Source organism: Balaenoptera acutorostrata, chromosome 7 (assembly GCF_949987535.1).
Source record: "Balaenoptera acutorostrata chromosome 7, mBalAcu1.1, whole genome shotgun sequence".
NCBI lineage: Eukaryota > Metazoa > Chordata > Mammalia > Artiodactyla > Balaenopteridae > Balaenoptera > Balaenoptera acutorostrata.
The window spans coordinates 36701623-36728097 of NC_080070.1; the positions used below are offsets into that span (position 1 = coordinate 36701623).

The following is a 26475-nucleotide window of genomic DNA, read 5'->3' on the forward strand; positions in this document are numbered from 1 at the left end:
GTCACAGATCTGTCAAGTTTCTGCACGCTTTGTGAGCAGAGGCACAGGAAGCCTTTGTTCTAGACTGTCTTTTCATGGATGTTTGTATAGCAAATAGCATTTGAAGACCGATAGTATCTCCCTCTGGAACAAAGGGAAGGTTTGCTTATAGCCCATTATAAAAGATCAGGGTTCCTAAACTTGGAGTTCGTTATCTGTGACACATAGTGCAGCATGGACTTGAGCCACTCCGTGGAGCCCCTGTGGGTCTGGGGGGACAAGGAACCAAAAAAAGCATGAGGCTCAGGCTGCTCGCTGTACCAGGAGTAAGACAGTCCTTTGTCTCTGACCTGGAAGTCTTCTGTCTTCTATATCATCCACAAAACAGTGGCTGGCTAATTTGTCAGCGTACAAGTAGGGTAAAATCTCAGATACTTCACAGTGTTTGACAACCTGTGGCTCAGCTTTGCCATTGGTAAAATGGGGAAATAACAGTAAGTCCTCATAAAGGTAGTATGAAGAATTAATTCATACACAAATTGCTTAGAAAAGCACCTACTTTAACTGCTCAAATGTTAGCTATTATTATAATGATAGTTATGATTCATTTCAAATGTACATAGGTAGGTAAATAATCCCATCCAAAGGAGTAATGACAAGTCAAGAAGTCCATACTCACTAAGTTCAGAAAAGGCTCTATTCTTAACCCTGTTCTGCTCAATATTTTCATAATTAATTAAGTAGCACTATAAAAATGTATGAATCAAAATTATGGATGACACAATTGCTAACATAGGTAACAGAATCAGGATATTTAAAAAATCTTGACATGCTGAATACACTAAACTATAAAGAAACAAATTTAACAGACATACAAATCCTATTTTTACAATAAAGTATTCATGTTGTATATTAATTGCAACCTACATGAAATGAATTACAATTCTCATAACAATGTAACACGACTGAAAAAAAAAACAAATTTGCCATTATGTTAGAGAAAAATGGAGATAAATTTTCATTGTGTTCTGTGTTGGTTAGGCTACATTCATGATATGATATTTACCTCTGGATACACTTTAAAGGGAAACTCCAGCAAAGAGAAGCGTACCCAGAGGAGAGTGATCAGAACTGTGAAGGGTGAAATAAATCTATATAAAGTATAACTGAAGAAATCTGACTTCTTTATCCTGAGAAAGGAAAGGTTTATTGAGGATGAAAATTTTTCAGACATCTGCAAAATTATCTGTGTGAAACAGTCTGTGTAAAACCAAAGGGTGGAGTTAGAAAAATGGCTAATTGATTTCAATTCAGTGTAAAGAAGAACTTTCTATCAATTAAAGTTTTCAAATATTGGGTATTAAGATAAGTTCTTCATTCATGGAAGTTTTTGAAAGCCACTAGCCAGGACTATGAAAATGGGGATTGCCTCTCTCACGTACAGATGTCTTTAAACTGCTCACTTCTTATCTGTAAAAAAGGCAACCCACAGGGAGTTTCTCCAGGCCTCTTGTGTATTTTCACTCCTGTCTTGCCTCCCTGGTTTCTATTCCATTTCAGCCTAACTGGTCTCTTCGATGATTGTTCTTAGCAGCCCACCTGACTTTTTGATTTACCTCTCTGATTATTTCCTTTTTCCATACACTGCAGCCCATAGGCCATCTCACAGTAGCACCTGGGTAACAGACCTTGGCCCCATCTCCTGTCTGCTTTGGAAGGGAGAATAAAAAATTAGTTTCATGATCTCAAAGGTTTCTTTCAATTCTAGGATTCTTGGATCCTTCTTACTTCTTTTTCCACATCCACAGATTGGTGGATGATCAGTAATTGATGAATAAATGAGTAAGTGAATGAATAAATGAGTATTATTAAGCAATTGATAATGAGCTTCTTTCTTCTTTAAAAACTAGCTACCTGAATGGGTCTCACACCTTTCAACCAGTCAAACAGATGACAAGGAGTGAAAAGACAAGAAGAGCAAACACCTGTGGAAACGAAGGAATGAAGCATGAGAGCAAGAGCAAGATTAGGGGTGGAAACAGAAATGAGGGTAGACAGCTATGGAGAAGACCCCAAAATTAACTCAGAAATGATTAACTAGTAAAGTCTCTAGTTCATAAGCCAAGTCAATTTATAAGCCAAAATAAAATTTAAGGCTATATTAAATTAACATATATTTGAATAAAAACAGGAGAGGAGAATTCTAAACTCCTCAGAAATTATGACAGGAGCAAGCAACTACATTCTTGCAAAGGCAAAAATGATATACACAACAATATTGGTGAATCTCATGCATTAAGCCAGGTGAAAGAAGCCTGCCTCAGAAGGCTACACACTGCACGATGTATAAATATAACACAGAGTTGAATGTAATACATACATATATATATATAAAATACATATATATACACACACATACACAGTGTAATATTATTCAACCTTGAGAAAGGAGTATATCCTGCCATTTGCAACGACATGGATGGACCCTGAGCACATTATGCTGAGACAAGTCAGAGCGAGGAAGACATGTACTGTATGACACCACATAGAAATGGAATCTAATAAAGTCAAACGTGTAAAACACAGAGAGCGAAATGGTGGTTACCAAGAGATGGGGATGGGGGGTAAGATTGATGTTGTTTAAGGGTACAAACTTGGAAGCAGTAGTAAATAAGCCACAGGGATCTAATACACAGTATAATGAATATAGACAAAAATATTGCACTATAATTTTGTGATGTGATAGATATGGCTACAATACCAATCATCTACAACATATAACATGTTGGACAACTTAAATGTAAACAGTGTTACATATCAAATTCATTCAATCAAATAAACTGTTCCCCTCCCCCCAAAAACAGACTTGACAAAAACAAAACTCTAGGGATAGAAAATAGATCAGTGGTTACTAGATACTACAGGATGAGAGGAGGGGTTGACTAAAAGCCATATGAAAAAACTTTGGAGCAAGATGGAACTGTTCCAAATCTTAATTGTGGTAGTGATTACACAACTATATATGTTTGCCAAAATATACAGAACTGTACATTAAAAAGAAGCAAATTTTACTGTATGTAAATTATCTTTAAAAACAGAAAAAAATTAAAGAGCTGAAAACAACTCCGTAAAGATGAGCAATTAAAACATGGTTTGTGTTATTAGTAAATCACAATAAAATCATAGCAATATTTTCTTAGATCAGTCTCCCAAGGCAAAAGAAATAAAAGCAAAAATAAACAAATGGTACCTAATCAAACTTACAAGCTTTTGCACAGCACAGGAAACCATCAACAAAATGAAAAGACAACCTACGGACTGGGAGAAAATATTTGCAAATGATGTGACCGACAAGGGCTTAATTTCCAAAATACACAAACAGCTCATACAACTCAATAAGAAAAAAACCCCAAACAACCCAATGAAACAATGGGCAGAAAACCTAAATAGACATTTCTCAAAGAAGACATACAGATGGCCAACAGGCACATGAAAAGATGCTCAAGGTCACTAATTATTAGAGAAATGCAAATCAAAACTACAATGAGATATCACCTCACACTGGTCAGAATGGCCATCATCAAAAAGTCTACAAATAATAGGGAGTTCCCTGTTTGCCTAATGGTTAGGATTCCGGGCTTTCACTGCTGTGTGGCCCAGGTTCAATCCCTGGTCAGGGAACTGAGATCCTGCAAGCCATGCATGGGGCGACCATATTAAAAAAAATAAAAGCCTACAAACAATAAATAAGATATGGAGAAAAGGGAACCCTCCTTCACTATCGGTGGGAATGTAAATTGGTGCAGTCACTTTGGAAAACTGTAGGGAGTTTCCTTAAAAAACTAAAAATAGAACTACCACATGATCCAGCAATCCTATTCCTGGACATGTATCCAGAAAAGACGAAAACCCTAATTCAAAAAGATACATGCGCCCCAATGTTCATAGCAGTGCTATTTACAACAGCCAAGACATGGAAGCAACCTAAGCGTCCATCAACAGATGAGTGAAGATGTGGTGTTTTTATACACACACACACACACACACACATACACACAATGGAATATTACTCAGCCACAAAAAGAATGAAGTATTGCCATTTGCAGCAACATGGATGGACCTAGAAATTATCATACTAAGTGAAGTAAGGCAGAGAAAGACAAGTATCATATGATATCACTTATATGTGGAATCTAAAATATAATACAAATGAACTTATTTTCAAAACAGAAACAGACTCACAGACATAGAAAACAAACTGTGGTTACCAAAGGGGAAAGCGGGGGGAGGGATAAATTAGGAGTGTGGGATTAACAGATACATACCACTATACATGAAATAAACAACAAGGATTTACTGTATAGCACAGGGAACTATATTCAATATTTTGTAATAACCTATAACGGAAAAGAATCTGAACATATAACTGAATCACTCTGCTATACACCTGAAAACACAATATTGCACATCAACCACAGTTCAACTGAAAAATGGAAAAAATTAAAGGTATTAAAACAACTTGGTAAAGATGAGCAATTAAAATATGGTTTGTATCATTAATAACTCACAGTGAAAGTAACAATTCTGATAGAAAATTATCAGGATCATTTCTACAATACAGTGACCAATATCTTATTTAAGAATGAAACATCAAATGTATAGCCAAATAGCTTTTTTAAAATAAATATATTTTCACTGTCTTATAAATAGGTAACATGTAAAAATAAAATTAATCATTCACATTCTATTTTTAAATGTCCTCTCATAAAAATGTAATTCTAGTAATAATAAAATAAACATTAAATATTTTATTATGTATGTATTGATATCTTGTTACCATATATTCTCTATTACTGTACATTTGCCCTTAAAATTTGATCTTACATAGTCAGAAAAACAAGTTGTCTCTCAAAATAAAAACTAAACTTATAATAACGATGTTCCTTTAATATAGTTATATGAGTAAGCATGTACTTGGTCATATTTTAGAATCTGGCATCGTTTCAGCCAAGTGGGAATGAGATATTTCCAGGACACAATTAGAGGGATATCAAGGAGAACAGATATGTAAAATCAAATACCTATTAGAAGTGACAAACTGCATTGCCTTTCTTCTATTTGTGGAATAGTTTGAGCAATAGACATGTGGGACTAGAGATAGTTTGAAATTACTGAAAATTACAAAAGAGCAAAGAATTGGAAGTGATAAGAGGGCAACTTAAAAGCATACTTTTCTGGAAGTAGAGAAATATTATAAATAGATCAAGAAAATACAGATTTAAAATTATTATATTTGGGACAACACAAAGTGAGACTGTCAAATGAATTTTATTTTTAGTTACAGGAGTATACATTCTCTGTAACATACAACAAGGTAAAATGTATTGAAAAGTGAACATTTGCAAGCTTACATCACTGCTAAAAACGACCACAGTTTATAATTCCCTGCCTTCTGAGAAGTAATCTGTAGCTACACTCCTGATCTGTCTACATAGTAGGCTGATGGTCAGAATGAGAAAAGAGACAACACCATGCATGGGACGGCACACTTCACGGGGTATGTACACTTGGTGTAACTGCACACATTGCATGACTGGGGGACGGGACAGCAAAACAGTGAAGGAATAACCTAGACGAGGCTCTAAAGACTTTTCAGCGTTTCCCAGGAGAAGAAAAAAAGATGTCTCAAGAAACGTGGGACCAAGCTTCCTATGCGGTGCACCGTATAAAACCTCGGGTCACTCCCTTTAAGCCAAACTACAGCCAAGACACGCAGCACCCCTACAGCTGGGAGTTATGCTTCCTTTTAACGTAGCACAATGCACAGACTGGACCATGAGGCAACCCAACGTTTCAGGTGTGTGCATAAGGGCCATTAAAAAGGAGAGCTCTAATTTTAGAAAGACAAAGTTTATCAAACAGCTCATTCAACTCCACATTTTATTTCTGGATTGGTGCCACCAACAGCTAAATATAGAAATGAGCACAGGACCAAGGCAAAATTGTGAAGAAATTAATATTTATGGGATGTTAATGGTATGCGCTTCAGGGAAGAGGATGCCAGGCGGTTATTTATTTTTCTCAACCCTAACATGACCAACTCCGCATGCACTCACTTCTCCTCTCCTTGTTTCGTCATCCTGGTTAAATGAGGGGAGGCTCCATTCCTGACTGAGAAGGAGGGGAGCGATGTGAAAATCCCAAGCGGGCTAAGACAGCTGAAGAAAAATACTCTCACGTTTTAACTGAGCCTCCTGAGCTTCATAAGCAAAGTTATCTACGGTAATTTTTTGTTGGTTTTAATTGTTTTGATTTTAGGAATTATCTTTTTCTCCCAGTCACTCTTACATGTGTGTTTACATGGTAGTAAGAGAGAACCTGTTCACAGCTTCAAATTTGATTCCATGTATTTCATAAAAGGTTTCAGTTGAAAGTAACCTAAAAACTACTCCAGTCTCTTTTTAATTTTGGAGGAAATGACTCACCCAATATTGCACAATAATTAAAGTCAGACCAAGGACCAGAATGCAGGTCTCCTGGCACTTAATGTGGAACTCTGAACAGTAAACCAAGCGGGCTGTTTTACTATCTGAGATAATAATTACGCTTTCCAGAAGGAGTCATTTTCATTCACATTCTAATATGCATTATTATTATCAGACAAGGCCTTTAATACAAAATTTCCTACTTGGAACAAGGAAAGGAGAATACACTGGGACTTGGAATAGCCAGATGGCAACATAGAGGGCACTGAGTACCTAAGGACCAGGATAAAAAAGGCAGAAAGCATAGGTTAGTAATTTTTTAAAAAGGGAAAAGTGGGGTAATTATGTACTAAAGCCCCACTTTGCCTTGCTTCAGCTTTCCAAGGACCACATATTCACTCATGATATAATAAGAGATCAGAAGTATTCTGAAAGATCTCATAATTCAGTCAGGAGGAGGGAAGAGAAAGAGAAAAATGAGATGAAGTAGGCAAAGAGAGACCTCCTTCTTCATTACCAATAGAAAAGATTATAGACTCCTTTCTCTTTCTCAAGGTATTTAGAACAAGACTGCTGAGCAAGCTAATGCAAATTTTAAATATGGACATAGTATGTGAGAGAGAGCTCTATAGGACATTAGGTTTATGAGAACATAATCTGTGTATGTGGGTGGTGTTATATGGAGAGTTGTATCACTTATTCAGGCCTTAGCTGAAGATGTCCCAAAGCAATGTGAGCAAACTAAAGAGTGGGATTTTAAATTTGGAAAGATGGGCTTTCCAGCAAATCATAAATCCACAACCTGCTCTGTTTAAAGATAGATACTGAAAGGATGAAAGAAAAGACACGTTGTAAACTATGATGTGTGTGCCAATGCAAAAAAAGTGAAGCCACCTAAATCTAAAGGTTTCACAAAAGACCTTGACTTAACCCATTTTCCTCCCTCTTTCCTCACAGAAGATCCCCAGAATTACTTGGAATGCCCGTGTTGTACTCATAGTGTAGCCATTAGAAACATCTATATACATGACTTATGCTAGTCATATTAAGATATAATGATGAGTTATATGATTAAATGTCAGTTAAACGGTGCTAAGCATTATTACATTGAAGCACTCAACTACTGAGCATTTGTCGTCCAAAAGCACGAACATCCACTCACAACTTTCAAGTTAAATGTCATATTGTTTCTCAGATCAAGAGTAAAAAAGAGACACAGAAAAATGAAATTGAAGCATATCCACCTGAGATGAGAGCCATGTCTTGGCCAATATAATAGTAATATGGTATAAAATTATGTAAGATGAAAAAGTAAGGTGAAAAGGAATTTCAATGATACACACACAAAATGGAGCAATAATACAGACAGAAGTAACTTCCTGGACCTCCACAAAGTCATGCATTCCTCAATTCAATATTTAGTTTTAGAGCTCCTACCAAGTACAAGGCATGTTCTAAGCACTGGGTTAGAACAGTGCCCAAAAGAAAATCTTTGGATCCATGGAATATACAATCTCATTGAGGGAACAGATGATAAATAAAGAAACAATCTTTTTAAAGTCAGCTGATAGTGCTATGGGGGAAAATAACATATGGTAAAGGTGACAGAGCATGATCAATAAGGATTTAGGATAATAGGGCAGTCAGAGAAGGCTTCTCTTATAAGGATACGTTTGAGCAGAGACCTGAAGTTAGTGAAGATACCTGAGGGTAGAGCATTCCAGACAGAGAGAATAGAGAGGAAAACTCTGAGTTTGGAATCAGCTGATCCCATTTTGAGGAATGTCAAGGAAGTCAGTGTCTAGAGTTGACTGAATAAGAGGAAAATGATAGAAAATACTGTCAGGAAGCAGGTGTCAAATAATATGGACTTATGTAAGGTCTTTGTCTTTTATTCTGAGAGACATAGAAGCTGTTGGAAGGTTTATACAAAAGAGTGACATAATCAAACAGATATATCTTCAAAAGATCACTCTGCTACATGGAGAATAAACTGTGGTGCCTGGAGGGAGAAGAAGGGGGATAAATAAGCAGCTACTGCAACAATTCAAGGAGTTGTTGATGGTCTATCTGATCAGACTGGTTGGGGGTGTACTAACTAGATATATAAAACAAGATTTGGGGGGACCATTTAGCTCAACTAAAGACAGACTGAGAAAGGGGAAAAAATGAAGACAAAAAGGAAGTGAAGAGTTAGCTGCAGGCACACAGATATAGCTCAACCAAATCCTGGAACATAAATTTGGGTGAAGTAATGGTGAGGAATAGCTTTTAAGGATGTTGGGGATCTTTTTTTTTTTTAAATGAGATGATTTTATGACAGTCTACATATGCTAAGATGTTAAGATATTTGGATTAATGTACTATAAGTTTCTCCACACTATCTGCCAGCAAGAAATTTTATAAACGCTTTCTCTGAAATATGCCTACCACAGATTTTTTTCTTACCCCCTAAAATACACTTTAAGAAACGTTTTTTTTTTCTTAAATGGAGAAAAAGTTGCAAAATGATGGTTGTGGTTCTGTATGTGTACCAAAATGATACAAAACAAAAATAATGCAAAAAAAAATATTTCACAGAAAATGCCATCATAAAAGTTGAGAAGAAAAGAAATAAATGAATACCAGGAAAACTTTAGGTTCTTTGTAGTAGCATCCTTTCTTTGAGGAATTTAAAGTTAATTTCCTTAACCTGTCTTTTAAAATTTTATGATATTCTCATGGTACAAATCTTTTAGACTTATGTTAGAAAGAGTTTTAAAAAGAAACACTAAAAACTTAAATAAATTTCAAATCAACATTATCTTCCACAAAGTATATTTTAAGGTTTCCAAGATAGAAATCAAAGGAAATTGAGGAACATTAATAAACTAAAAATGCTGAGAGCTTTTAAACCCCTGGGGATTCATCTGCTTCACAGCAATGTGCTTTTTCAACATTTAAATTTTATTGGCTCCTGCTAATGAAAAAATTTGCCACAGCAGAAAAGAATGAAGATGTCAGCTCCATATGACATATTTATCAATATAATGGTAAGGTATGTTCTCGAGACCCTTGGTGGATTGTAGACAGAAAGAAGTGTACAACTGACTGGGAAGTTGAATTCAATCAACAGAGTATATTAAAGTTAAAGAGCACATATCTCAAATATCAAGGAATTCAAAAGGTTGAACCTTCACTCCACAGATAATTTATGGAGAAAATGGATTTTTAATAAAATTTTACACAAATCATATTAATTGAGGGAATTTTAGAATTCAAATTGTTCGTGGTAAGGAAGCTAAACAAATGAACGAATACAAGTCAATTTAGAGAAAGTAAACCAAGTTCACAATCACAAAATGAAAAAGTATTAGGATTCAGTGTGAACTATAAGCTATAAATTGTTAAAATATAATGTTGCTTTAAAATGAAATAGGGGTGATACAAGTATACCTCATTTCAGAGCACAGGTATATTCTGTTAATTTGGCTGCTGGGCAAAATTCTGTATAGATAAACACAAGTTCCTAGTCACTCCAATTATAAAATTGAGATTATGCTCCTAAAAATAATTAGGTCAATACTTAATAATATCACATTTGAGAAAACAGCAAATCACTGAAGCATCTATTTAGAGAAAAAATAGTTTAAATGAATACCATTACTGAAAATAAGTCACCACATACATATAGGTTTACTTTTTCATTTTAACATTAATAGTGTTGGAACATAACAAATCTAAATATTCTCTAAGGATCTCTCTTCAGCATCTCAATATTCTAATGTTAACCTCTTAGCTATAATATCTCTTTATATGTCACCAAAGTTACTCTCCTTTTTTGTTCGTTTTGTTTGAAAAATTGCAGGCAGGGGATAGATGAAAACACTGTGCAGAGCAAAAGAGTATATACAAAAATACATCAAAGGTAATGACAGGGCAGAAGGAAATAAGCAAGTGGAAGTAAGTACCATTTATTTTAATAGGTAGGAACACCTACAAGGAAAGGCTATTCTACTTATTAGTATTTATGGAATTCAATAGTAGTGAATTTTCATATAACCAATGCTGGGCTTAAAAACAAAGTAATGTTATTTTTAATCAACCCTCCTATTCTTAGATAAGGTGTTAAAAAACAAAATAGTTATGGGACAAATGAAGAAGCTAAAGTTTGGAACAACTCCATAAGAAAGCACTGAAAATGACCTAAGCCTCATGAAAAAACAAACCTAAAGAACTTAAATTATTTTCACCTGATAACACTCTGTAAGTGATATGACTGAAGTCCAAGTATATTAAGAGATAAGTAGTTGGACCTAAGAAAATATGCATGTCATCTAAAAAAAGAAGAGATGTAAACTATGGCATATAAAACTCAAATTAGGCATTAGGTTATTTGTGCATCATAAGCACCGTAATATGTTTAAGGAAAGTTTCAAGCACCTTTCAGAAGGCTTAAGAAGATAAACAACAATCTTTCTGGGTTGGATTTGACCAAGTTTGTTAGAACTCTATGAATTAAGCACTACATAAATAAGGTTACTTTCAAAATCTATGCAAATCTTAAAATACACTAATTAGGGGGCCTAATTTAAGAAATAACCTTTCTTTTATCAAAGGGCAGTATGAATCTGGGCACTGGTTAGAACATTTTAGATCCATTCATTTATCACTAAGATCACTACCATCTATCACAAAGTTAAAGAAAAAAACAAACAAACAAAAAAACTGTGCCATGAATTAGTATTCAGTGACTGTAATGCAACTGATATTATTTCGGAATTCAACTGTGATTTGCAATTTTATTTAGCAACAACACTCATGCCAAGAGAACTTCTTAGTGATATTCTCTTACAAGTCAATGGTCTCTTTTTTTTTTTTAATTTTTATTGGAGTATAGTTGCTTTACAATATTCTGTTAGTTTCTGCTATACAGCAAAGTGAATCAGCTATACGTATACATATATCCCCTCTTTTTTGGATTTCCTTCCCATTTAAGTCACCACAGAGTGATGAGTAGAGTTCCCTGTGCTATACAGTAGGTTCTCATTAGTTATCTATTTTATACATAGTATCAACAGTTTATATATGTCAATCCCAATCTCCCAATTCATCCTACCCTGCCATTTCCCCCTTGGTTTCTTTTTGATTTAATTGAGAGAGACAGAAAATACATAACCACTTCCAACATTCAGTTTTCTATCAGTATTATAACAGTTGACACAACATGAGACTGTCCACACAGAAACAAGGGTGATGAGGCAGAGCAGCTATAAATCTTTAAATATAACGCAAACAATATCTCTTTTATGTAATTAAGTACTGTATCCCTCACATTTTCTCTTGAAATAAAAATGTCTGGTAAATTTGGCTATGTTCAATATATTATTATATGCTCTAAGAGTCTCAATCAAGCCATGAAGGTATTTTCACATATTTAAATATACTTTTCATAAAGTACAATTCTAATAGTTATGCAAAGAGAGTTGTTTTGTGTTTCTGAGTTTTTGCTTGTACAAAAGGAATATAACTTCTCATTACAGGTTTTCTGTAATTTTAATGTTCACCTTTTTTCCTATTTTTTGGTGTGTCACATACAATTTCCCCTATTTTAGGATTCTAGAATATCACAAAGATTTATTTTATTTTTAAAGCAAAACCACTGTACTACCATCAATGCAAAGAAATAAAACTCCAATGACAGTTTACTCAGATATAACTATTCATAAATCTATTCATATCATAATGTAATTATAGGTCTCTTTTCACTCGAAAACAATATTCAGTTCTAGAATTTCTATCATCTGAATCCTAAAGTATAAGTTGAGGAATTTTGAAAGATAGTTTAAAATAGCTCATAACTGCTATTTGTATACATTTCCCTTTGATTGCTCTATTTTAATATTCATCGTAGTGTAATAGTAACATTTAATAAACTATGTATAAAAAAGAAAAAACTTGTACTCACATTTAAATTGAATGTTAAAAGTTATTCCCTTAATTTTTTTTTGTATTCTTGTACTTAAAAGTGAAATTTAAGACGATCTTTTAAAATTGAGTGTCTTCTGTCACTTACCAACAGGGATGTATCATCAGGTTTCTAGTCTCCTCTTTAAAAGTCAGTAACTTTACCACAGTTAAACCTTTCTTTCACTTAAGTTTTAGATAACAATGAAATGGTGGGTTTCGTAGAGAAGTACTGAACTGAACAACTACTGAAAGTGGGTCTAGTTTAGTAATAAAAATGGAAGGATGGACGGAAGGAAGGAAAGATACAACTTTTAAAAGCTCTAAAGCTGAAATGAAATTTTATGACCCTAATGACCATAGTGTATCTGACTTTATACCCACTTTATTAATACATATACAAATAAATCAAAATTGTAAATTATTGTTTAGCAGTATTAAATAAACACTACATTTTAAAATTCCAGGACACTGAGAATATACTTATCCATAACTCACAATGACAGAAAAGATAAACAGGCCTTTTGACAACATAAAACATTTCCTGAGGTACACCACAATGCGAAATTGAAGACGAAAATATCTGAAAGCTCATCTTTGTTTGAGTCTTGACCTCCAGCACAGACGTGCTATTAAACACACCCCTCCTGTCTCCACTGAAGCCTAACCAAACTATTTGAGTTAGAAGAGTGTGCAAAGATGTGCCTTCCAGGCAAACTTCTGTTTTCTAAAAGTTAATCTCCCGAAATACTTCCAGTTGGAAATCGTCCACTTGAGCTACTTGACACCAGGGCGTCACTTTCTCCCCTTGGCTTACCTGCTACTACTTAATTATTCTTCTAAGCAGGCTCTGGACAAGTTGGGGAGGTAGCTCTTTCAGCACTTCTGAATCCATGACGACTACAAATGTACACACCTAACACACTCCCACAGGTCTTTCACACGTCGCGAAAGCCTGACCACCTGGGAGCAGACAGGACTCGAGAAACAATCCTTCAAAATCAAGGAACTGACTGGATTTCAACATGCGGTGAGAGAAAATGGGCGGGGCGGGGCGGGGCAGGGCGTGGGGGGGGGCGGATAGGAGCACTACAGACTAGCAGCTGTCCATTAAGTGGTTTAAAACTGTTGGTTAAAAAGCTGAATAAACAAATACACAGATGGGTCTAGTTCCTTGGGGATTCCGGAGTCTGAGGAGCCCCCCAAGCGGTGTCCAGTTGGGCCTCTCTTGCCGAGTCCGCGTGCAAAGCGCGCACTGGTTCCGCTCTCAAATGCCCCACACTCGCACGTGCCTTTCCCTCCCGTTGCTCCTAATGAGTTTCACCCGCGCGCCAGGTGCCCTGAGAGACTTACCTAAGGGATCTCAGGGTCTGAGGATAGGAGAGCAACTTTCCGTCCCTCCTCTAGCCCGACCCGAACGCTCGGCGCAAGCGAGGGTCCACGCAGACGCTAGTCCCTAGTTCGGGGTGCCCGGGAGTCCGGGCGCTTTGCGGCCCGAGGGGCGGGGAAAGGCGCGCGGCAGACGTGCGGGCGGCGGACGCGGCCACCTAGTGGGTCCGGCCCGCGCCGCCGCCGCCGCACGTGCGCCGCCGCGAGCGCTGAGGGACGTCGGGACCCGCGCTCTCCCGGGGTCAAAGTCAACCCTGCGCGCCCGCCCTCCGCTCGCCCGGGGCCTCCGCGGATTTACAGGTAAAAGCCAACCGAGAACACCTCCCTTTCTCCGAAAGGTGTCTGCGCCCCTCCCTCGTGCCCTCCCTGAAGAACCGGGAGGCGCGATTTCACCCCCAAACCCACCCTCAGAGTGGGGAGACCTTTCCAGAGCTAAATTAAAATAAGAGCAGGACAGACCCCGGGTGAAGCGGCTCCTGCTAACCGTGGACAGGGGAAAGAGCGCGATCGGGGGCAGCAGTCGAGATGCACGATCATCCTGAAGCGTCACTAGGGGCCAGGAGTTTCTTCGCTGGAGAAGCAGGACTGTCCCCTCTCCGCCTCCCATTCCAGAGAAGTACTTGTGAAATGTACGCTGAAGTGTCTAACTTTGAGACCAGAAGCGTGCACTTGCCCCACTGAGTAAATAAAGGTCAGCAGTAGTTGGATCAGTAAAGTTGGTCCAACCGCCAGATGTTCTCACTCTCGTTTCTCCTCTCGGGGGGGGGGGAGGGGGAGGAGGGGGAGGAAGGAAGAGGAAGAGACAACAAACAAGAGAAATAAAAGAGTAAACGAACACAACTGGCGTCTCCGCACACATATTCCTCCAGCCGCGGTCTCGCCAGACAAGGCAACACTGGGCACATACAAAACTAAAAACCGTCCGTGAGGCAACAGCTACCTCCCCTCTCTCGACTCCCCCTTCCCCATATCACAAAGCAAAATGAAAAAGAACGAGAGGTGATGTTGGGTCCGGAACGCGACCCGGATGCCGAGCCGAAATTTGACACATGTCACACCCGCCCCGCCGCGCCGCGCCGCACCGCACCGAGCGCAGCGACTGGGGCGAAACTTTGCCGCCGCCGCCGCCGCCCTGGGAGGAGCGCGGAGCAGAGTAAAGGCGCACGCAGCCCGGCCCCGGGCGGAGGTGGCTGGGACGGGCTGGGGGGCGGAGGTGAAGCGCGCCACAGTGAGGGCAAAGAAACTTACCGCGACCGAGGACGCCTGGGCAGCGTCCCGGGAGGTGGCACCCGCGGCGCCGAGGCAGAAGCTCCCAAACAACACACCCACGCACGATTCCTGTCAGCTGCTGCCGCGAGTGGGGGCGCGCCCGGGGTGGGGGCTGGAGGAAGCCGCAGCTGGCGGACGCGGCCGCCGCATAAATAACCCGGACCGGCGCTCAAGGGCGGGCTGCGCGGGGCTCGAGCCGGGGCGCTGCGGCCGCCGCAGAGCTGCACGCGCCGGCGTGTCTCGCGCTTTCTCGGAGGCTCGCGCTGTCTCGCGCTGCCGCTCCCCCCACCCAGATCTGTGTGTGTGTGTGTGTGTGTGTGTATGTGTGTGTCTATGTGTGTGTCTATGTGTGTGAGTGTGCGCTGGCGGGCGCGCGCACCCGGCCGCGCGCGCGTGTTGTTGGCAATGCAAACTGTACACACGCTGCGCGCCGAGCCGCCTCTTCTCGGAGGGGCGGGCGGAGGGAAGGGACGCCTCCGAGGATTCTGAAGTACTGTTGGGCCACTTGTTTGTTTTTGTTTTACTTTGCGTTGTTATCGTTGACTGTTGTTGTTGATCCCCAAAGTGGTTTGGAACCAGCTGGTTAGGATGCCTGTCACCCCCATCCACCTATTTCCTCCCCCGGCTCCCCCAACTTCTTTAAGGGAGGGGGAAGCGCGGAATAGAATGTTGTTCCGATTTGCAGGGGAGCCTCCTGGCTGACGTCAGGTCCACCTGCTCTGTAAACAACTCGCCGGAGAACTTGTTTGTTCTGCGCCGGTTCCTCCCCCACCCCCACCCTTCTCCCCACCTCCTGCTCCGCCTCCTCCCGCTCGGCCCAGACGGCGAGTCGAGGAAGGGGGTTGGGGAGGGAGGAGAGAACAAAACCGTATGCTGTATTGGCAAAGCCGAGTTGTGTCTGCTGCTCCTTGGCAGTCCCCAAAGTACGTCCTCTCAGCAGACGGAGCTGCTGGCAAATGAAACAGGGGATTCCAAGCGAAGTGCAGGAAGCCTCGAAGGGATCCGAAGCCCTCGGTGGCAAGGAGTGAAAGTACTCGATAGTCAGAAAGGGAGACCCAAGCGTGCGTTAAAACGCTGATTGGCCTTTCTTTTCACGGTGTGTGCCTCCGCGGCCTGGGGTGGAGAGAGGCCGAGTGTCTTTCTCACTCTTCATTGTTGTCGTGGCTCCTGTCTCACTTGGGCCCGGGAGTTCTCGGGCTTCCTCGTGGTCGCACAGCCCTGCTCACCGGCTTGGGGCCGGGCTGCGGGCCGGCCGGGGCGGAGCTTGGAAGGAAGGGGCCGCCGAGCTAGGACTCTTAGGGTCTGCGGCTTTCGAGACGGGCCCTATCTGTGACTGAGGGGAGCCAAGTAACCGGAATGAAAGGAAAGAAGAAACTGCCAGAACTGCCGTGCGCACTTCAAAGCCGAGGCGCCGGCGTGGGGAGTGCGCGGGCCTAGCTTCCAGAGACCGGGTCTCCGCTCCTGTCCGTGGGGTGTGACTCGGCCAGGTCCCACGCGGGACCGAGGGGATGACAAGGGAAAGGCCGAGGGAGGACGAGACGGGCCCGGGGGGGACATGTGACCCGAGGGGAGGGGGTGTACCGTAGCCCCTATTCCACCGCCGCTCCTGGCAGGCCGTTCCTCCCCGCAGGCCCTCACCAGCCCCTCCCTTGCCCGCGGGCCGCGCAACCCTCCACTGGCCGCGTCCCCCTCGCGCCGCGGCGGAGCCGGCCGCTCTGCCAGCAAATCAGTCGCGAAGCGTGGCGTTCCGAAAGGTGCTGAAACTTTCCTCCAAATAGCTGCAGACGAGAGGCCGTGGCGAACAAACCCCGGCCCCCGGCTTCTTCCCGGCCAACATTAACATCTCCAGTGGCAGAAGAGGGGAGGGGGGTGACTGGGGAGACGGGCGAGCAGGACCAACTTATGCCTTTGAGTCTTTCTTTTCCTCAAAGAGCAGCGCGCCCTTTCTCTAAAGGGCAGAAGCGAACTCACACACACACACTTGGCACCAACTCTTCCCTCCAGAACCCGCAGTTCTCCCGCGGAGGAAGCAGCCCTGGCACCCACATCTATAAACACACCGTCGGGTTTTCTAGTGAAACCAATTAAGTCAATAAGCCACGGGGCTGGTCCTGGGAAGACGGCCCCTGCCAGGAGGACAAGGGAAGAGGTAGAGTTGGGCTTTGAATTGCGGTGCTTTCTGTGAGCTTTCAAAACTCCAGGCAGTCCGTAAGTGCTCTGCCTGTGGATTGTGTCGTCACTCTTTTTTAAATTGTCTTTTTTCGAAATGCTGGCTGAATAGTGGACAAATAAACCGAATTTTTTTAAAGATGGGAGCGAGGAGAGGAGGGAGCAGTCATTTAAATTATAATACAAAACGCCAGATGTAAATGACCCCACCTCGCCCTTCTGAAAGGTGGAGATCATTTTATGATAAGTAATTTGCGTTTATACTTCACAAGTAACCCTAAATAAAAAGCGGATTTTCTGAATTAACCTGAAACCATTTTGGAAAAGAGAAGAACAAACGGCGTCGAAATCCTTGGAGATCCGAGGATGTATCTTTCCGCTGGTTTTGTGAGTAAAGGCAACAGAACAGTCAAAAGGTCTACAGCTCCTCACTGTTTTTCCTTCTTCTTCCTCCCCCGCACACACCGACCCCACTTACTTCCCTTTCTCTCTAGGGGTCCGACGGAGGAAGTGAGCGGGAAAGGTTTATTATAAATGAGTCTGGGCAACTTGGAAGAGAAGTTCAAGTTCCCAACGAGGAGAAAAGAAAGAGGGTTATGCTCTCGAGACTTGGAGAGGAGCGGATTTAGTTAGCCTTTCACTTTTCTGTACACAAAGACACGTTTTGGTGAAATTCACAGCCACTGACGTTTCTTTCCTGTGAGTACAAATAGCCAGGCGCCAAGAGGTGCAAACGGATATCTCAGTTGGTTGGAGGAGCATATCTTTCTCTACCGGCCGCGTACCCTGGCAGGGATCTTTCTAAGCGGGGCTGAGCCCGCAGCCCCTTTGGGCGCCCTGCCTAGCTTCGCCCCTGTTATCTATCTCCTCTTCGCCTGCTGCCATTCCCGGGCCACCCACTCTTCCCCCAGGGAAGACGCCCCGGGAGTTGAGAAAGCAGATCCTGCCAGGAGCGGCTGCCTTTGGCGGACCCCTCGCCCGCAGCCAATGGGCTGGGCCCGGGTTCGAGAGGTGAAAGTTCAGGCCCGGGGCTTGCGGCTCGCTCCCCCTCTGCCGTCGCCTCCCTCCCAGCCAGCGCCCCCGGCCACACTGCAGACCCAGCCCTGCTACCAGGGGCTGCCATGGTGGCACGTAGTTTGTTGATGGGTGGTCATAAAACATATTTATTTGCAATTCCTTTCCCTCGCCCACCACCCCCGCCCCGACATGGCCCCGAACACTGCAGGCTTTGTTCGCCTCGCTGCTGCCGGAGCCGGCCGGGGTTTACTGCTCTATGCTAAGAGACTCCAAAAAAAGTTGAAGTATAATAATAGGAAAACCGGGTTTCCGCAGCCGAGGGAAATGCTGAAAGGGCAAACAGCGAACGAATAGTTTTCTTTTGCACAAGTCACTGGTCAGCCCACTGGATCAAGGCAGCCTTGAAACTAAACACTGCATATCAGAGAGAGGAGGGAAGCCAAATTCTGTCCCTGTAGTCGCTGCGCAGGGTCGTAGCCACAGTCAACCCACAGTTCAAGTCTCCTTTGCAGCACGTGGGTCTGCAGAAGTCATTTAAAGAGGTTCCACGGGAAAGTTAAACGGCGCTACTGGGTAATTGGGGAGTTTCACCAAGTGGCCCTCGAAGTTCTCTCACTAAAATTTATTTGATTTCAAGTTTATTTTACGATGGAACCGCAAATCAACAAATTCCGAGCCATTGCTCTATTACGGTCCAAGCAAAAGATAAATTCGTTTGAAATGGTCCCAGCCAGCGCATCTTCAGCGAACTAAACCACCCCAAACGAGACTAACTAAAGCCTGGATGAAGGGAAGCAACTGACGCGAAATGACATGTATTAGAAACGTTGGTTAATGCTTCTCCGAGTGAACCGCTTGGATTTTTAGTTATTTGTTGTAAGAATATAATTATTCACACACTTAGGTCTGTTTTCTCCAGAACTTTCAGTTAAACAACAATTACATTTTTCTTCTTCAGAGTCGTTTCATTGGTGTAATTGTGACTAATACTTAAAAATGTAACTGACTGGAGAAAGATTGCTAGCAGAGAGGGAAAGGGGAATGGTTTTCTAAATCATTTTTTTTTCCTATTAGAGATATCATCTTCAAAGTTGTATTACACACTTCAAATAGACTAACAAAAGTCTTCTTTAAATGCAAGGTAAAACATTTTTCTTTTCACGTAGAAGAACGGGCACATATCAGGTTCCTATTTTTCACATCCACTACAGTTTTCTGAAGGTGAGCAACTAAACAGACTCCTTTTAGACATTCCCCTATCCTTACTCCCCTCCCAGACACATTTTTAGGAAAAAGAGAACATTCCAGTTTCACCGAAGTCAAATCAAGGATAATCTATGTTACGACGTTAAATTGAATGTAGAGGTTGCAAAATTGGTGGAGTTACACCACCATCTGTCGTTAAGCTTCGGGACTACAAAATTTGGGACCTTAAATCTTAATGAGCTTTCCCAACTTTTTTTTTTTTTTTTTAATCGCAGACTACTCTTTCTGTTTGTGTTTTTATAACACATGCCCTAAAATTACCTGGATCCTGAATGAACGAAAATGTCTTCATAAGCCCAATGCTTCTACCTGGGTTCTCTAGTCATCTCATCTTCAGAAAAACAAACAAAAAACAAAACAAAAATTAAAAAAACAAAACCAAAAACCCTTCATCTGCCAACCTCCAGATACAGATTTTTCAAATCAGCTGTGGGACTGCAGATTTTCACCCCTCCCGCCTTCCTTGCTTCTAATAGGCTGTTGATAGGAAAAATGGAGCCTAAACTGCAGGGTCCACCCTCGTCCTGGAGTGAATAATAGGCTCTTAATTCACTCTTGAATGTAACCTAGTTCTCTGGTAGTATATCTAATCTTGAAACGTGTAAACACAGCATATCTCTGCTAAGAGGCTGACTGTGAGTGTCTTTAAAAACTGATTGAAAGGCAGTTAATATCAGGTTCCAGTTCTGGTTGACCTTGCTGTGGAGACAAAGATCAATTGCTCTGGGCTAGAATCTTACCAAGGAAGCCTTTATCCAAATGAACACAGAAAGAGGACAATTCCTGGATAAAGAATTCCAATGCTGACTCAAAAGCCTCCATTAAGCAATGAAAACTCTTTTTCCCACAACACTCCAATGACACATATTTATATTACATCTATTTTTTTAAGTCTCTTCAAATATCTCAGTATCTATAATACTGCACCCCTTTCCATGTTAGGGATTTGATTACCAAATTTCTATTTTCCAGAAAAGAATTTAAAACAAAATGTAAATGTACTTCACTAGAAATAATAGTATGAAGCTGAATCATACTAAATTGTCTATATTTGACCAAATTTGACCCACACAAATGAAAATTTCATATGCTTAAATTAATAGAACCCAGATTTTTTCTGAGACATATTCTGTCTCTGTAAGAATAAGCATTAGTTAAATTGCCCAATCCCTGATATTTACTTCCTGCCACATTGATTCAAATATGTTGAATTGCCTGGTGCAAGGGCCCTTTGCTTGTTGATGTTTCTACAATTAAATTAGCCTTAGAGTTCTCTGAGTTACTGTGAAATTTTAGAGCTGAAGAAAACTTCAAGATATTCTAGTACACTCTCTTCATTTTAAAAATCATAAAGCAAAGGTCCAGAGGTGAAAGCAGGATCAAACAGCTAGTTAATAAAACTCTGATTATTATTATTTAACTATTTCATATTTCTAAACATTCAATGACCCTCCTTCTTTACTCCACAAAAGACATTTTTGTCACACACCCCCATCTTTTTATGTTTTCTTCATATCCATCAAAACTGACATGGCTCAGTGGTACCTTTCTTTGGATATCAGTACAGTATTACAGATGGTTAACTGTCATGTCATGTCCACTGTAATACACAGGAGAAAAAAAGTCTGATGACTTGTTTCTCTTGAAAGTCAGAGTCTATAAGATTTCTTCAATAATGTAAAGAGGTTCATCACTGTTGATTGCAAGTGTTCATCATAGAAAAACTGATGGCAGTAAGTGCTAACACAAACCACAGTTTATGATGTTTTTCAGGGTTAATAATCTTCAGGAACTCCTAGGGGAGCAAAAACCACTCCTAGGGGGCCTTCACTACATTCTTAAGAAATAAAGGCTATGAGACAAAATATAACCTTGATTTTGTTTAAGCTATGGGCAAAAAAAAACTATATCAAGATCCTGCATCACTGTAGATTTTTATTTAGTTTAACAACTACATGGCTCCAATAACCATCATAGCTTACCCAAACAATGTACTGAAGTGGTTAATTGTCACAAATCATATAAAAGTTCATTTGTTCTCTCCTCCTTCCCCTTCTGCTCCTCCTTTGGGTTCTCCTTCTGTATCTCCCCCTCCTTTTCCTCCTTCATTTTCTTCCCTCTGCTGTGATCTTTGTTACCACCCTCACAATAACAACTTCCAAAATTCCCCATAGATGTTTCTCTTCTAAGCTCTAGGTTTATTCAATTGCTTAATGATAGCACCATCTGACTTGTGAAAAGCTACCAACTTGCCCTCTTCACTCCTTGGCCAGCTACTCCTTATGCCGTCTGATTAATGGTTAATGACACCTTAATCCACCCAGTTCCCAAAGCCAGAAGATGCCACCTCCTCCATCTTCTTATATCCAAGCAGCGTTAGGTTTTGTTCACTGTTACCTATTTAATCTTCCATTGTCCTCTTCCATCGATCCCCATTTCTTACCTGGTCATTCTTTATAACTTTTTCATCACCACCTTCCTGCTTTCAGTTCATCCTCCTCACTTCTTTCTAAAACATACCTAATACGTATATGTACAGCTGATTCACTTTGTTATACAGCAGAAACTAACACACCATTGTAAAGCAATTATACTCCAATAAAGATGTTAAAAAAAAAAACTATAAGAAAAAAAACAAAACAAAACAAATACCTAAAACACATGTCACTTAGAATTATGCCAAGCTTCTCTATAGCTAATGGAATTTAATCTTAAATTCTATAGTCTGACATAGCAAATATGTCTGGCAGGTATGAGATAGCTAATAATCTCTTTTGGAATGGATGAATGAATGAATGCCCCAGACAAATATATTTTAGATGTTAAGTATATTCTGTCAGACGTTGTCAGATATATTTTTAGCTGTGTATCACTTTCAGCAAATTTTAAGTCTACTTTGCTACCCAATCATTTGGTTAAAATAGTAAAGTAACAACCAAAGATTTTCATTATTTTTATATGAAAGAACTTACCAGACAGATACAAAAGTATATTCAACCTTGTATTCAAATTCCCAACTGTACTGTTTAATGGCTCAACAAATATTTACATACTAAGCACTGTGGTAGGTATTCTGAGATCTAAAGATATATGAGATTAGGTCTCTGCCCAGAGCTTATATTCTAGTAAGAGATATAAGATATATAAAAGTTTATTTCAATAAAACATAAATTTCAATACAGCATAAGACAGAGGTATATACAGGATACAATGAAACCAGGGAAAATACTTCTTAAGGCTATTTTTTTGTTTGTGATGAAAACTTAAGAAATAAATATATCTTTTAATCAAAAATTTATAATCAAATAGCAGCTTCAGAAAACATAATTTTTGGATAAAATTGCAAAGCTGTGGTAAAAACATGGTTAAATCAAAGACAATGGAGGGTTTAACAATTGTGACGAGGTATCAGGCAATTCCTTGAATTATCTCATAGTACTCTTAAATACAGAATGCACTTTTATGGAAAGACTACTTCTAATTTGTCATGATTTCACTCCAGGAAAAGAGTTTTATAATAGAAAAGAAAGAAAAAGCAAAAGAAAGTAAATAGAACTGAAAATAAAGTAAGAGAACATAAATATTTGGAGTTTAGAAGGGATTCACATGTTTACCTCTCTTATCAGCCTCTAACTCTGAAGTGAGGAAAGCACCTGATCCTGGGCCAATATGGTTCCCTGGGGACAGTCATAGGAAATTGCTGATTGGTGGGGGAAATCTGTTTCCCCCACCAATCACCATTTTCTGCCTCATCAAGGTGCATGCTGGTTTCCTTATGTGCCTCTTTTTTAACACCACTCTCACCTCATTAAATATAGTATTAGCCAATACTTTCCCAGTTATACACTACCTCCTCTCTAAGTTCTTCCCTCCACCCACACATTTCTGATTCTTTTTCATTTTAACTCAGGAAAACATTTCTCACTAATTCTGTCTCTATCTTTTTTTTCTTTCTCCCTCTCTTCCAAGAAAACACACAAGTGCACATACATACACACACACACGCACACACACACAATCATGGTAACATGCTTAAAAGCAGAACTAGTGATATAAGAAATCAAAGAACAGGGAAATTAACATGAAAATAGAAAAAAACTAGTACTATTAGCTTCTAAAACCTTGAAAGTCCCCATATAAAGGAGCAGTGAAACAGACACTGTTATACCCCTCTGTGAGTTAAATCAATACAATCCAATTGGAAAGCAATTTGGCAACTTGTGTTGAGGCTTTTTAAACTAGTCCCATAGCTAGACAGCAATCCAAAAGAAATGATCTGAAATACAGATGGAAAAGCTTCATGCAAAAGCTGTTTATCATAGAATTATTTACAATAGTGCATATTTGGAAACAATACAAAAAGTCAACAATATATAATGTAGTCTAACCACTAAAACAATATTATGAGACGTTTTAACAACACATAAAATGTTTTAGTTATATCATTTGGTGGAACAATAGTATATAAAAATACAAAAAAAGGCCAGAAAGAAACATACCATTTTGATACTGCCCTCTAGGCTGGCCCGCAATGATCCCTCCCCTCCCGAGAGTCACACTCCTGTGTAGTCCCCTCCCGCATTGTTTCAGGCTCCATCTATTTGGTGTAAGTGATGGTATGTCACAGTTGAGCTTGGGTTATAAAAGACTATGTGACTTCTGTCTAGGGCTCTGGATCTGTCCCTTAGGTCACTTGCTCAGGCAAGCTGCCATGCTGCCAGCAGCCCTGTGGAGAGGCCTATATGGTGAGCAAGTGCTGTCTTCGGCCAACAGCCAGGGATGAAGTGAGGCCTGCCAAGAACCATGAGAGTGAACTTGGAAGCAGACTTTTCTTTCCCAATTAGGACTTCTTGAAATGACTGCAACCCTGGCCAACAGCTTGATTACAACCTCATGAGTGAAACTGAACAAGAACCACTCGGTTCAACCACTCCTGGATTCCTGACCTTCAAAAACTAGGAGCTAAAAAAATGTTTGTTGACATAAAACTGTTAAGTTTTGGGGGGGGGGGATTTGTTACACAGTAATAGATGGCTAATATAAACAAGATAAGAAAGGTTATATTTAAATAATAGAATATCAGGTGATTTTTTTTCCTTTCTATTTTTCATATTTTCAAATCCTCTGCAATGAAGATTACTTTATAATTGAGAAAAATACTTTATTAAATAACTATTTAAAAAATTATGTTTGAAAAGACAGTGCCCTAAAGTACTTCTTAGAATTGCTACAAATTTAGTTCCCCCAATCAACATTCTCTAAGAAAACTGGATTTATCTCAAACATAGGACATAAATATAAAATTACATTTCAATTTTCCTGTGTACTTTATTTACTGAAGAGAGATATAAAGTAGTATTTTACATTTTGTTAATACAAATAAACAGCATATCCACATATGATAAGTATCTTTCATGAATTAGCAGGGTATCTGAACACCATTTACAACACTGTTTCTGAGAAAATGCATTCCAAGTTTTATACAACTCACTTACAACGTAATCTATTTTAACTTGGTATCTTCCTATACAGTTGGCTCTTCATAAGTAACCTTGGGTTCCACATCCTCAGCTTCAACCAACCGTGGATTGAAAATATTTGAAAAAAAACTCCAGAAAGTTTCAAAAAGCAAAACTTGAACTTGCCTCTCAACTATTTACATAGCATTTACACTGTATTTACAACTATTTACATAGCATTTACGTTGTATTAAGAAATATAGAGATGATTTAAAGTATATTAGAGAATTGCGTAGGTTATATGCTAATATTACACCATTTTATATAAGGAACTTGAGCACCCTTGGATCTTGGTATGTGCAAGTGGTCCTGAAATCAATCCCCCTCAGGGACTGAGGGACATCTGTACATGCCAATCAAAAAATCACACAGGTAAAAGACCTTTTCAGCTTTGATTATAGTGAACAGCATAAATGTTAAAGTACTTTCAGTCTTATTCCAGGTAAATGAATAAAAACAAACTGTGAACTGATAAAGTTAAGACTAGATTCTCACTTCATATTTGATCATAAGAAACACTGATTGTCTCTTGAGGTTTTCCTAATTAGGTTATAGCACAGTTACAGCAGTTGAGTAGAGGTCAATGCAAGTTTTAAATTAGTTTAGCAAAAATTAGCAAGTCAATAAGCATGTTTTTATCAAATTACAATAAACATGCTAAAACAAATAGATTGCCTAATCTGTTAATAATTATGCCTTTTCTCTTCATATTATAAAAACCTCAAATAACAATTTTATGCTCAGTTGATTTCTCAAAAAGTTTAAGTCATTAAAAACCATAAAAGTCAATTTTGGATTTTTATAATATTTTTTATATAATCAATTTTTGATTATATCTAGATTGTCTTATGGATTTAAATGTTGATAAAATACGTACATTAAATAATGTTCATAACATAGGAATATGCAGTGTGGGTATACTATTTAGTTATGTTGATAATAACCATGAACATCAAGTACATTGTTGAGTTTACTTCAGGAAACTATTAAACAGAATATTATCATTGTGTTCATGATCATAAATACATATAGTTCCTCCCATAAGAATATATCATAAGTATTAGACAGATAATTTTCTGCTAAAGCAAGATTTCATTTCCTTATCCAAAGATTCTCACATTTTCTGACTTATTTTTTGAAGTTAAAATATCTTTTCATTACTTCTATGATCCTTTGTCCATCATGTTGTTGATTCATCTTCTATAACAATTCTCTTTTCCACCTCTTCACTAAATTCTGTGAATCAGGATCAAAGACAAAGATGTCTGAACTGGTGAAAGAAATGTATGATATTTTAACCAATTGAAGAAAACTCCTTGATACCATCCATGTTTTTTTCAAATAACTAGGTCATTAAGGATCATAAATCATAAAGAATCTTTGCTAGAAAAAAATCGAGTATCCATTAAGCAAAAAGTCCATGCCCATTAGTCTAT

At 39.6% G+C, this 26475-nt stretch overlaps 1 protein-coding gene across 9 annotated transcripts in view; it reads right to left on the reverse strand.

Annotated features, from left to right (window-relative positions):
* Nucleotides 1-15403, reverse strand: part of FOXP2 (forkhead box P2) — a 531392-nt gene extending 515989 nt beyond the window's left edge. For 8 of the 9 annotated variants that reach the window (XM_057550253.1, XM_057550257.1, XM_057550256.1 and 5 more), the window contains exon 1: nt 15048-15403. The gene's annotated coding sequence lies outside the window, so the exon portion shown is untranslated. Of the gene's footprint in view, nt 1-13763; nt 14056-15047 lie in introns of those variants that run through there. The other variant, XM_057550250.1, reaches the window with a different exon arrangement.
* Between the last annotated feature and the right edge of the window lie 11072 nt (nt 15404-26475).